The sequence below is a fragment of the Gracilinanus agilis genome, chromosome 4 (assembly GCF_016433145.1).
Source record: "Gracilinanus agilis isolate LMUSP501 chromosome 4, AgileGrace, whole genome shotgun sequence".
NCBI lineage: Eukaryota > Metazoa > Chordata > Mammalia > Didelphimorphia > Didelphidae > Gracilinanus > Gracilinanus agilis.
The window spans coordinates 324,832,266-324,846,181 of record NC_058133.1 but is presented as its reverse complement, the minus strand read 5'-3'; the positions used below and the strand labels follow the sequence as shown (position 1 = coordinate 324,846,181).

Here is a 13,916-nt window from a genome sequence, read left to right as displayed (position 1 = left end):
TAAGGAAGGGAGAGAGAGAGAGAGAGAGAGAGAGAGAGAGAGAGAGAGAGAGAGAGAGAGAGAGAACCTTATTTCAATTATTTCCTTAAGACAATAAAGGGAGTTATTTAAAAAGAAAGAAAGAAAGAAAGAAAGAAAGAAAGTTTGTGTGCTCAGATCCCAATATTGACTATTCCTGTTCAATGCTAAGCCATATTCTTATCAAATGAGATATCTGTGGCATATATTGCATACTTAAAATCATTATATAAATACCAGCTGCTATTATTATTTTTCATTATGAAATAATGTTAGATGAGGAAACATATTTCTCCTTGAGTACTGTGTTTATGCTTAGAAAGTATTTTTAAGTTAAAATTTTGAAACTGTTTTGTGGAGAGAAAGTTTTTGCAAAAGGTTCTGATTCCAAACAAAAGCTTTACTTGCCTTTTGTCTGTATTAGATTTGGGAGTGAAAGAGAAAAGGGTTTGCTTTTATATCGGTGTAGATTAGTCACAAATATATGTGGTTAGCTTCACCAAACTTCCTCATCCCAATGATGCAAACACAAATCACAAAGAACACTTTTCTAAGTTTCAGAGGTGACTCACAAAGTCTAGCAATCCATCTTGGAAGTCTTAGCGGGCCTATTTTTGGGCTGTTCTCAACACATGGCAAGACTGAAGATTCCCAGGTGTTCTTGCCGAGAGCAAGTGAGAGCGTGAGGATTGCCCTGAGAAGAGAAAACGCACTCATTAAACAAGCTTTCTGGTGGGAGATAAAGACTGGCAGTTTTAAGTTTCTCCTTCTGGTGACCCTTTTCCTTGTTATGGAGGGGAAGGATGCCCAAACTTGCCTGAGCTTAATGATCTGTGGTTCACTTGGGACACAGTGAGGCAAAGAAGTCCCCACTCAGAATCACTGTTTCTTGATAAACCAGTAACAGTCTTTAATAAACATATTATATAAAATTTATTAAATTAGATTTGAAAATGTATTAGACAATGTTTATTTTCTGGATGGCACATGGTTTAAATAATGAGGTTAGGTCTCTCTGGTAGGACTCTTACCCTATTTACAAGTTTATAATGGCACATATAAGGAGAAGAAAACACAGGTTACATACAGATGATTCAATTAAGTTGGACAGTTTTCAAGACTCTATTGGCAATTCCATCCCCCAAATTCTAAACATGATTTTTATAAGATGGGCGGTCATTAATTTTTGAACCTTGAAAGAACAGAAATGAAATTTTATTTTATCTTCTCATTTATGTACTGAAATGATCTCTGAATAATGGATAAAGTATTTGGCAACTCTGTTGATGCATTGAAATCTAGACTATAAAACTAATTGGTTGTCTTGACCCATAAATTTGGATGGAATAGTATTAACAAAGTCTGAATTTAAACCTAATACAGGAAAACCAGGATGCACGGTAGATAACTAGCTTTGGCATCAGGAAAACCTGGATTTAAATTTTGCCTCTGACATATTTTTGCCTGTGACTGGCTAAATCATTTTAGTTCTTAGCACTTTAAGGAAGTCTAAGTGTATCTAAATTGCAAATAAGCTACTAATCTATGCTGGCAGAGGGATTTTTAAAAAATTGATTACTGAATTATTTTTAAATTAATGAAGCATTTATTAAACTCATACTAATGAGCAAAGCATTGTACAAAGCCCTGGGGTAACAAATAGAAAGTCAGACGGCCCCTGCTCTCAAGGAGCTCACATTTATTTGGTGGACGGATTTTCTACAATAGGAGTTCTCTGTGTTGTTGTATTTTCAGGTTTAGACTACCTTTCTATACATATATAATGCATGGATTGTACATAAGAAAGCTTCAACTAAAAAGTAAACTGAGAATATGATTTTTTGCATCCAATAAAAAGGGTCGACATTGAAGACTTATCAAAGAAACAGCATAAATAGAGCTAACCATCCTGGGACATCAAAAAAGAGTAATTCTTTTCTTTGCCTGACATTTTTGAAAGGTTCATATTTATTCTCAATCATTCAAACATAAGTTTTCTCTGAAAATCTTCTAGTGTTCAATTTGAATGTGGTTAACATACGAAGGAGTTGAATGCTGTTATTAGCATAGCAATAAGACATATAAAGAAAAAAAATCCATGCTTTCCAGACAAAGGTTGAAATCTTCTCTTATAAAATTGATATTGCAGAATTTTCTCAAGCTGATATTTTTCCCCTCCTACTCAGAACCACTGTATTACAAACTCAAGTTCAGATTTTCAAGAATTTAGATCTAAACAATTCACCAGATATTCCACTGTCATACTTTGGATTTTATGAAGTGTTAGTGAACCCAGTGAAGAACTGGGAAGTATTGCCATCTAAATAAAAGACATAATCACCACTTTGGTAATCAATTGAAAAGATAAATTAAAAAGTTGAGACCAAAAGGGGTATTGAGTTTCATATGAGAGGGAATATATAGAGGTGGGTTATTAGCCTTTCAAGCCTCTCAAAACAGAGGGCTCAGATTGAAACTATAAATTGTACTTACCTCTTCAAGGACTGAGGAAAGTTTCTCCCCAAAGCACTGCTCTTTTCCCAATTTCATTTCTCTCTGCTTGTCCATTATCAGACACTATAATATACTCTGATCAACTTATACTTAAATATTTCCTATAATTTGATTTTTTCTTTGCTTCAATCATTATAGGCTAGAGATAAACAAAAAAATTTTAATTAGGGCAGAGAACCAATTCTGTCTTAAATGTTTGAAATTTTCCCAACTGGGGGCTCTGAGCTACTGTAATTATATTAATAACTGTCCACCTGACACAAACTACATAAAATATAGAAATGGGCAATGAGGACCTGAAAGCCATTATTTTAACCCTAGGATAAAAATCATACTGACTCTTACAATAGGACATGGTTGATTAAAATCTTCCCTGGGAAAAGGGGTAGAGTGACCAGAGAAAAAAATTACACACTAAACTATACCCCAGTTTGCTTTGGCTCTGTCAGAGATCATGATAGCCACCCCTACCTTCTTTTTCTCATTTGAATCCCAAAAGATTTTTGCTCCATCCTCTCATTTTCACTCTATGTCTGTCTGTCTGTCTCATGTGTGTTTCTTGTAGACAACATATGGTAGGATTTTGGTTTCTAATCCACTCTGCTATTTGCTTCCGTTTTATGGGCGAGTTCATCCCATTCACATTTAGAGTTATAATTATCAACTGTGCATTCCCAGACATTTTGATTCTCTCTCCTAGTCCTGTCCTTTCTTCTTTCACTGTTTCCTTCTATACCAGTGTTTTTTTTTAATCAGTTCCCATAATCCCCTCCTTTGCTGTACTTTCCTTTCTCTCCACTCCCTTCTTATTCCCTTCTTATTGTTCTTTAAAGCCACATGGCACTCCCCCCCAAGCCCTCTCCCTCCCTAGTATTGCTTCCCTCCCCACAAGTCCCTTTGTTACCCTTTTACTTCTCTATAGAGTGTGAATCAATTCTCTGCCCCAATGGATCTGATTGTTCTTCTCTCTTTAAGTTGATTTCAATGAACTTAAGTATTGAATATTTCCTTTCTCTAACCTCTTTATCCTTACAATGTATTGTTATTTTTCCCTGTTGGTCCCATGCACTTCTTTATGGAATATAAATTTATTCTTTTTTGTTTGTTTTCCTATTTTTCTTATTATTATCTTCTTCCTCCCTCAGTTTTGTATATATTTATACCTATATACATACATACATGCATATATATACATATATATATATATATCGCTTGACATTTCATCCTATACAGTTTGTCCCTGTTCCCTCTATGTAAACTTCTTCTAGTTACCCTGTTGGTAATAACAATTTTTAATATTTGCCAATATCTTCTTTTCTTCTTGGGACATTCCAAGTTGACTCTGCCCTTATTGACCATGGCAAGAAAGTATAAAGAATGGAGGACTGGCCGTCCAATTCCATACTCCACAACAACACCAACTAGTACTACTTATTGAAAAGAGCCAAAGGAAACTAAAAACTGTCAGAATCTTTTTGATTAAGATAAATTAAATAGAAGGGCATAAAATTGCTATGCTAGACTAATGTGAAAGCACATCAACTTCTTTCACTAGAAGAAACTGTTTTACTCAAATTGTTTTTATTCTCTCCTTTTGCAAGAACTTTGACACATAATTATCTAGCTCTGTTAGGAAAGAGAAAGAAATGTTATGAGTTGTGATTAATCCTCATCTGCAAAATGGAGCTCATAATACAGAGCCACTTCTTATAGAAGACTTTTTGAAAATTATGGAGCATGAAGTGAACCCGCAATGAAATAATTTGTGCATCATTAAAGAAAAGCAAAGTCTAAACTTAAGCTATCTACATTTTAATAAAATTATCATTAAAAAAATCCATAACTTCTAGATGGAAACAACTGAAGTATAAGCTATGAGGTTTCGAGCAGAAATTACTACTAATTACATATCAGGTAACTAAGAAAGAAAGGAATATAATCAAGCTAAGACTTTACTAAGTTATTTGCTTATATTGTCTTACTTCCAAATAATGGAATTTCACTGCAATTGGATTCAATTCATAATTTCAGAAACCTCAATGACCTATACAAAGCTTCATTCTGAAGTTCATGCCCTCCGATCATCCACTTAAAAGAAACAAACGCAACTGAAACCTCAGAGAACGTTTTTCAGTAAAATAATTAGGTAGAAAAAAACAAAAAATATTATGGCCTGCAATTAATCATGTTTATTTTTCATTTAAAATCAGGATGACAAGAAAATGCATTTTTCTGGGAAGAGGATTAAAATGTGTGTTTTCTAGTTCATGAATGTTTCATTGAGTATTATTGAAGTCACTTCAATAGAGTAAAATTGTTAAGATGTACTGACAGAGTTTTTATACTACAACACTAGTAAACTATTTCACAATAAGAAAAATAAACAACAAAAAGATTCTGATTATTCAATATAATGAAATGATCTACACTCCCTTTTCCTTAAAAAAAGTGTGAGTATAAGTAATGGCATGCCTTGGGTTGGCTCTATGTAACAGGAAAGTTTCCATGTTCCTTGACCATGGCTAGTGGCACAGTGGATGGAGTACTAGATATGTAGTCAGGAAGACCCAAGTTCAAATGCAGCCTCAGATACTTAATAGCTGAGCAAATCACTTAACCTCTATTTGCCTCAGTTTCCTCCACTGTAAAATGGGAGAATAGCACCAACCTCACAGGATTGCTGTGAGGATCAAGTGAGATAATATTTTTTAAAGCTCTTAAGACAGTACCTGGCACATTGAACTATATAAATACACTTGATTTGACTTGAAACGTTATTGGAGTTTACTAGACTTTTATATGTGGCTATAGCAATAATGATGATGATAATAATACCTGACATTAATATAGCACTTTAAAGTTCACCCTGCAATAAATAGTCCTGAGAGGTAAGTACTCCTATTACTCTTAGCCTCCACTTTATAGTTGAGGAAATTGAGGCTAAGAAGGGTTAGGTAATTCATCCAAGGTTATGCAGCTCATGCACGTTCAAGGTGGGATTTAAAACCTGAATTTCCTGATTCCAGATCCAGCATTCTTTCTTCTCTGTTAAAATAGGAAGTGAATTATTTCTTGGAGAAATGGAGACAAACATATGCTCAGCGTAAGGAAAAATTCTATGTGATGGGAATGATTATAAATTTTACTTAGAGAATACACAATAAGAAATCATGTTTCTTAAAAGTGTGTGGTATATATATATATATATACCACACACATACATACATACATAAATCTAGGTGGGTGGGTACACCCACCCACCTAGATTTATGTATGTATGTTTGTGCTGAAATGGGATTAAGAAAGAGGAATTTTAAAGGTATATCAGTAATGAAGATCCCATGAGTTTGTGTTAAGTAAGTAAATGACAACTATCAAAACTATATTCAACACATATAACCCAGATTGAATTGTTTGCCAGCTCTGGGAGCAGGGAGGGAAGAAGAGAGGGAGAAAATTTGGATCAAATAATTTTGGAAAACTTATGTGGAAATTTGTTATTAAAATAAAAAAATTTTAAAAGTACCATTAAAACTATATTTAATTTAATTCTTCAAATTTACTAGGGCTGGCTAGTTTAGTTTTAATTTTCCTGAATATGTAGATTTTGCTCAGTAAAACATAATGTAAACACTAGAGTTTCAGTGTCTGCCCAGATGGCTTTCTAAAGTCTTGGGAATGCACAAAACAGAGAGCTACTTAAACACCAGGGAAGAAACCAAATTAGACAGAAACAATGCTCTTATGTACAAACATCATCTAAATGAGAAAATTTTTTGAACAATATAAATGAACTCTAAATGCAGACATTTACCACTGTCATTAATGTTTTTCTTCCTAGGGGCATAATTTTCCCCCTTGTGCCAAATACAAATATAAAATGCACAACCAATTAATTGCTCTTACCAGAAGAAACTTTTACTCAAATTGTATTTATTCTATTATTTTTGAAAATACACACACATATATATTCACCAACATTGGCACATAAAAGTACCATGTAAATGTTTCACTCCTACATAAAACCAAGATCCTGAAAGCAGTATTTTCCAGTCTTCCAGATGGTTTTTCTTCCTCGTATTTCAGTTAAGGGTGATATTTCAAGAGCATAGAAGGATTCACAGATGCATTAAGTCTCCTACTGGTTTGTCTGTAAGTATCTCATTCATTCGAAAGATAGCTACCAAAGTTTGTATTTTGTATTCTCTAGCTGGGAAAAATCCTGTAACAGATAATGGAGCCTTACAAAAGCAGCCATTTCTTTTCATTAAATTAATTCTTGTTACCACATTACATCTCAACCTACAACTGACAGCAAAAGAAAAACAAATAGAAGGCAAGAAATCACTTTAGCTTTTGTTTGTTGTTGTTCCCTGATAAAATCCTGGCCGAGTAGGATTAATCTTTTCATTTTAAATTTTGTTCTAAGTGACTGCCGAAAGGGTGAATGTCTAGCAGTCCAATGGGAATGGAAGTTGTGTGGAAGTTCGCTGGCAGAGGAAGAATCGACTGAACAAACATTTTTTAAATGCCTAAACTGAAAAATGCCATGCTGGGGAGGAAAGGATGAAACAAAGACTTCCATCCTTACCTTCAAAAAGCTTCCAACCAAAGCGTATGGGGAGGTGAGGAGGGAGAAGAGGAAGGACAAAATAAGAATTCGACCCAAATGGCAGGCATTTTAGTAGGCAAGGAACTGAGATGCTGGGCTGTCCTTAAAAGCAGAAAAAAAAAATAGAAGTCATTCATTCTGATTCAGACTGAAAGGTGAAAGACCCACTATTCATGGAACTCACAAGAACAATCCCCTCACGCCATCTAGGATTTCTTTGAAATTCCATAGTTCCTCAAATTTACCCCAAATTCTTGAGCTATCTAGTGTGGAGACAGAATGACCGGTCTGTTTGGCGACTGTTCATTGGAGTCTAGCATTGATACTCTGTCTTGGTGCTTTTAGGAGAGATAGAATCATGGATAGGCTTCTCACCCTTATGTAAATCCTAGTAACTTCCTCCAACGATGTCTGTTACAACCCATTTAGGCATGGCCCTCCTGGATGACCACTGTCTGTTCTTCCCAAAGCATAAGAAGGGGATAGACCCAGCTTACCAGAGAGATAATAGGATGCTTCCTCAATTTCTTTTCTTTTGACATGGTGAGAGTACCAGTGTAGCACATCTTTCTGCCTGCAAAATAGAACTAATAATCACAAATTTTTTGCCATGTTTTAAAGCTCATACTTCCAAATGGTTTATAGTTGCTTATGCATAACGCAAGTAATGAAGCCTTTCAGTAGATTTATTGAGAAGCATCTAGAATGGAAAGTCCCTGGACAGAGACCATCTTTCCTGTCTTCTGTAGTACTCAATGCAGTCTCAGTTCTTTGATCAATATAGCAAATATTAAATAATAAATTAAACAGAACATCCAGGGCTAAATCTCATCCTAAGTGTGCCTCCAAGGCTTTTTAACACAAGGCACAGTTTAAAACTTCCAACAAATAAAATCCATTCACAAAATGAGCATCCCTAATTGCTTTCTACATCAGCTTCCTCTAAGGGGGTTTGATGCTGTTTTAATTACCACTGCTGTTTTATGTATTTTAATTAATGTTTTAAGTTTTGCACTCTTACCCTGAGGCAGATCCACAAAGGGAATATTTTTAACCAAAAAAAAATGTAATTGTCATTTTTGTTCTTAGACCAGTTGCTCAGATGTAAGGAAGCATTTAGTAGGGCTACCTACCTTATGACCACTCATTAAATACTAGTCACACTCGGACCTCTATCTTAATCTATTGGACAAGAATTGTGTCATTGTCTTTGCATGTTCTATGTATACAACAAATAGCAAATTTATAGCTAAGGACATATCTTCCTTTCTGAACTGATTGCCCAATAGGAAAATATTTCATCATAAAATAAATTATAGAGGTTAAGAAGGTAGGGGAAGCTAGAGAAAAACAAGTAGTAATGGGTAGAAAATGTGCTCTGAAGCAGTCAGTTAAAATTGATTGTTGATTCAATCCTGATCCAACAAGTATTTATTTATTAAGTACCTACTCTGTGCAAGGGGCAGCTAGGTAGCTCAGTAGATAGAACTCTGGGTCTGAAGTCAAGAAAATTCTTCTTTGCAAATTCAAATCTGGACTCAGACACTTATTATCTGTGTGACTTTGGGCAAGTCACTTAACTCTGTTTCCCTCAGTTTCCTCCTCTTGAAAATGAGCTGGAGAAAGAGATGGCAAACTACTCCAGTATTTTTGCTAAGAAAACCAAAATGGGGTTATAAAGAGCCAGATACAATTGGAAAATAATTAAACTAAACAACAACATATGCAAGACACTCTGGGAAGCACTGGTTTATATAAGGATCAAAGTTTTATTTTAATATTGATAAAAGGCCTCAAAGGTATTGAACGGACAAAAGAGGAAATATATTTGAAGGATGATCTCATTCTCATTTAATTTATCATTCTTTTATAATAACCAACACATGTTTGGCGATCAAAGATTTTCAAAGCGTTTTACACATATTCATAACATCATTAAGGTAGAACTAAAATAGAAATTAGAGGCCATCTGCTCCAAATCCCACATTTTACAGATGGGGAAACCAAGTTTGAGGGTAAGAGAATTGTCTAAGGATAAACCAAATGAAAGAGCCAGCCACCTTGGTAAGGACAAAATGTAATTGTCAGAAAATAAATTCTTTTTTACAGTTGAGGAAAACAAGTTTAGAAAAGTTGTGATTTTCTCCTCATTTGATCTTGGGATTCAGTCTCCTCATTTATAAAAGGAAGAGGCTGGACTGGATGGCCCCTGAAGTTCCATCTAGCCCTAGATGGAGGATCCCTGGTTCTATAGCTAATAAGTGTAAGAGGCACAATTTAAACCCCGAATTCCCTTGAACTCTGAATTAGATTTAATGTTGGAGGCATCATCTTTGCTCAGAATACAGAGCTAATTGCATAGCTATTTTCCTATCCAGTCATTTAAAATTTTATTTTAAATAATTTCTTTATTTAAAGATTAGAGAATTTTCTGATAAAAGAAACGTAAGAAACAATCATTCCAGACATTACTAAAATTCATTTTAAAAACTGCAAAATTTAAACTGAATGAAAACATATTTGTAATAGAATAACCAGAGCCTAACATCCTTATAGCTTCTGATAAATGTATCACTTTCAGTTAAGACTTTTGGCTCTTGTTGGTGAACCTAAAACTTAATCCTTAGACTCCTCACAATATGACAAATGCACTCTGACAGAGAAATATTTAATGACTAGTTTGCTGACATCCACAGGTAAGAGGGAAAACTCCCAGTTCAGTTCTCAGAAAGCCCAATTTACATCTAGCTGTGCAACCTTGGGGAGCTGCCTCCAGAGCTCCGGGTCTATTTCCATGATGTGACTGTATCCCGGGAGCTCCAGGCCAGTGCCTGAATGTGATCTGTATGGAGCCAGCACAAACTGGGCCAAAAAGGAATTTAGTTTTAACTTGTTAAAATGCTCTGTTGCAACCAATAGAATAAATATTTATTTCCACTAACCTTTACTTGTATAGGATGTTTTTACTCAAGAAGGAAGGGGGGAATTTTTTTTTTCTCTTTGCAGAAACATCCTGAAGACCTCTGTCAAGTGTCCAAAGACCAGAAGTTCTTCATTTTTATGTCATGGACCCTTTTGTCAATCTCATAAAACCTATGGGCCCCTTTTCAGAATAATGTTTTCAAAGGCATAAATAAAATAGATAGGATTCCAATGGAAATAATTCTATTGAAATTCAGTTATCAAAATACTTTTTGTAAACAAGGTCACAGATCCTAGATTATAGGATTTGATAGTAATTGGTAGTAAATTGTTAGGAAATACATTTGGTAGTAAATACACAAAAACACACATGTGCACACACACATCTATGCACCCACCAAAACAAGGCAAAACAAAACACAAATTCTTACTGGAGAAATATATGCAGCACATATTATCTCTCGGCTGTTTCAAATTTTAAAATGCTAAAATTTTCTTTAAGGAATACATCTGTGCAAACTAGTATTAAAAATAGTTTGACTAGTATGGATTTCTGTAAAACAGCCTCAACCATACAAATTCAGCTTGTGAAACTTGGGTACTTTGATTTGTAGCCTGAAGCAAAACATCAGTGACTCATTAACAGTAATCAATAAATACAAATTCATGTCAGATATTTTCAAAGATGTGGATAAAGTTCATTTCGAGTTTACCAGCAGCCATAAATATGCAAGGCTAATTCGTATTTGGTGCTCAGTGCCTTCCAACTAGTCTCTAATGTCAAAGCTGTGGATGAGAAGACCTGGGTTATGAAGTTATAAAGTACACACGAGAAAAATATTTTACAAAATGCAACTACATTACAGTCTTAGACAGTACACTGAGTTGCTCTGAACTGAAAGGTCCTCTCTCACAATTACAATATTTTTGAAATCTACTTGAATGGGATTTGCATAATATTTCAGATAATGATATATGCTTGCCAGTTTTCAAAATTCATCTTCTTATACTAGAATATGAGAGTTTCTCTATCAGATATGACTACTTAATACATACCTCCACACATGCTAAAGGACCTATCAGCATACCTATAAATATAATATAAATATATTTTGATGTTGCTAAGTCATTTCAGCTGTGTTTGACTCTTCATGATTCCATTTCTGGTCTTTTTGGCAAAGATAATGAAATAGTTTGCCTTTTCCTTTTCTAGTTCATTTTTAAGATAGGTAAACAGAGGCAAACAGGGTGCTTAGGGTCACACAGCTATTATGTATCTGAGGTCAAATTTGAATTCGGGTCTTCCTGTCTCCAGGCGTAGCATTCTATCCACTGCACCATTCAGCTGTTGAGAAATAAAGATGAAGACAGAGAGAGAAATGGAGAGGGTAGGTTCAAGGAAATGAAAGTTCTTCACCATGGGAAAGTTCCCTCTCTCGGCACCTTGCCACAGTTGAAGACTAGGATTCTCAATTTGTCTGCTTTACCTTCTTGTTCCTGGTCTCTGCTCTGTATCCCAGTGAGGTACCCAAGATCTCCACTGGAAACCCCCAAGGGCTCGCAGATGTACAGATTCACAAGATCTGAGTTAGGCACTGAGTTGTGTGGCGGAGGCTGGACCAGGCACTGTTGTATTCTAGGAACTCATTGAGAAGAGCAGGGAAACCCTCATTGACAACAATATTCCACGCGGTCAGTGTGCCATCTGTCTCTAAGGCTTCCAAGAAAAGGAAGCTTTCCCTAAGCTTCCCTGGTACCTCTACTTCCACTGCCATTGCCTTGCCTCTCTATCCACCACACGGAACATGAATTGAAAGAAAGAGGAATGGCAGCCGCATCCCTTGAGCAGTTTTGGTGTCCAGTGTCCAGTCTGCAAGAGATTGGGGTTATGAGCCACACTTTTAGCAGTTCCCTCACCTCAACATCTTCTGGAGCCCTACCAGGCTGATGCAGAAAGTTTGAGACAACAGGAGGAACGCCAGAGGCTTTATGAGTATGCAGCCGCAGCGTGGTAGGGGAGATCAAAGATCCGCAAGGTGATCAGAACTGATATTTCATCAGCCTTCAATAATTAGCCTTCCCTTGTGGAGCCTCAGGTAGCCCTGGACGTCTCCAAGGGATCTCGGACCAGGTGCCCCGACCACAGCCTGGCCAGCCCCACGACATACACAAGCTAGGATCACAGGGGCTGAGCCAAGCCAGCAAGGGCTGAATGACCTCCAGAGAGCTAGAGAAACAACTCCAGGGCATGCTGGACCTCTGGGCAGTAGCAGAGCAGAAAAACCTTTGGAGAAGTGAAAACTCTGATTCCACCCAGCACCTGCAATGCTCCAGTTGTACCCAAGAACTGCTCCCTCCTGGCGGGCCATTCCAGGAACCTACGGACTTGAAGACTGAACCTGAGTCAAATGGTTGAAGGTCTCATCAAGGAGAAGGTGCTGGCTGCTGCCAGAGACCCCCAAACTGGAAGAAATGGGATTGTGGTTCCTGGGAACCGTCCTAGAGGCAGGACTCCTGGCTCTTCCTACCCATGCCTGCCTCATGATGGAGGAAATTCCTTGCCCAGTACTGAGAGGGAACCTCCTGGTCTAGAACCAGAGAAGGGTTCCTAGAAGGAATGTGAGGGAACAAGGAATAATGGGTGGGAGGTAAGCAATAAAGAGTATTAGAGGGGCAACTAAATGCATAGTGGATAGATTACCAAACCTGGAGGTTCAAACTAGACGTCATATACTTCCCAGCTGTGTGACCCTGGGAAAGTTTCCTAACCCCAACAGCCTAGCTCTTGCCCCTCTTCTCTCTTAGAAATTATACTAATTCACAAGGTAAGCATTTTAAAAATATATTGATCCAGAAAAAAACAACAGATATCTCTAGATATCTCTACATAGATATCTATGTGTGTGTCTTGAATTTAATTCAACAAACATTAATTGCCTACGATGTGCAAGACACTATGCAACACTGCTTTTATTTTGCTTTACATTTTACACAAGTACAAAACCTTATTTTGTCATTGATAGTGTTTCAAGGCTACTAAATATAATATATTAAATTTAGTACAATAAAAACACACATCCATACATAAATACACACATAATTACAGATAATCATTTAATATACTAAATGTATATGTGTATACAAATACGCATAAAATTATATATGTCCCTATTCTCTGCTGGGCTTGGAGGGGTTACTATATATGTGTTTGTGTGTGTATATGTGTACATGCATGTCTATATTTGGACATATTTCAAAATAGAGACATTTTCCAGAAATTTCTGCCTAATAGAATCAATCTAGGAATTAGCATTCATATTAAAATTAAACTAAAACAATTCCAATTTGAGATTTTCACATTATTTAACCCAACCAGATTTTTTGGTAGACTTCCTCTTTTGTCAATTTCTAAAATGACTTTGTAAAATAAAAACAGCACTTTTTGTTGACAATACTCTGTAAGAATTTAATCACAAATGATAAGCTATAGGGTAAAAGAATAGCCTTGGATGACAAATAGAACAGTACCATCTGGTTTGGCTGGATATATTATTTTAAAAATGGGTCAAGTTGATTACTTTGATATCATTCTTCAAATCCTTTTGGATTTGATATGTGATAGTTTCAAAATTCATGATCACAAATGACCAGGCAAACCCTCCAGTAAAATGCTAAAAAGCCTTGTTCAGAACAATAGTAACCTCTACTGGATTGTGATTTTCTTTCTGGAAAGTCAGGATGGAAAATGTTCTCTATCACTCTTCCAGGATAGTCATAGCTTGTTTGAAAAAGAAAGGAAGGAAGGAAGGAAGGAAGGAAGGAAGGAAGGAAGGAAGGCTGTCTCTTATAC

The 13,916-nt window shown here is 36.1% G+C and overlaps 1 pseudogene; it reads left to right on the top strand.

Moving 5' to 3' along the window:
* Positions 1-650: 650 nt before the first annotated feature.
* LOC123246504 lies at positions 651-12,678 on the top strand (annotated as a pseudogene).
* The last annotated feature ends 1,238 nt before the right edge of the window (positions 12,679-13,916 follow it).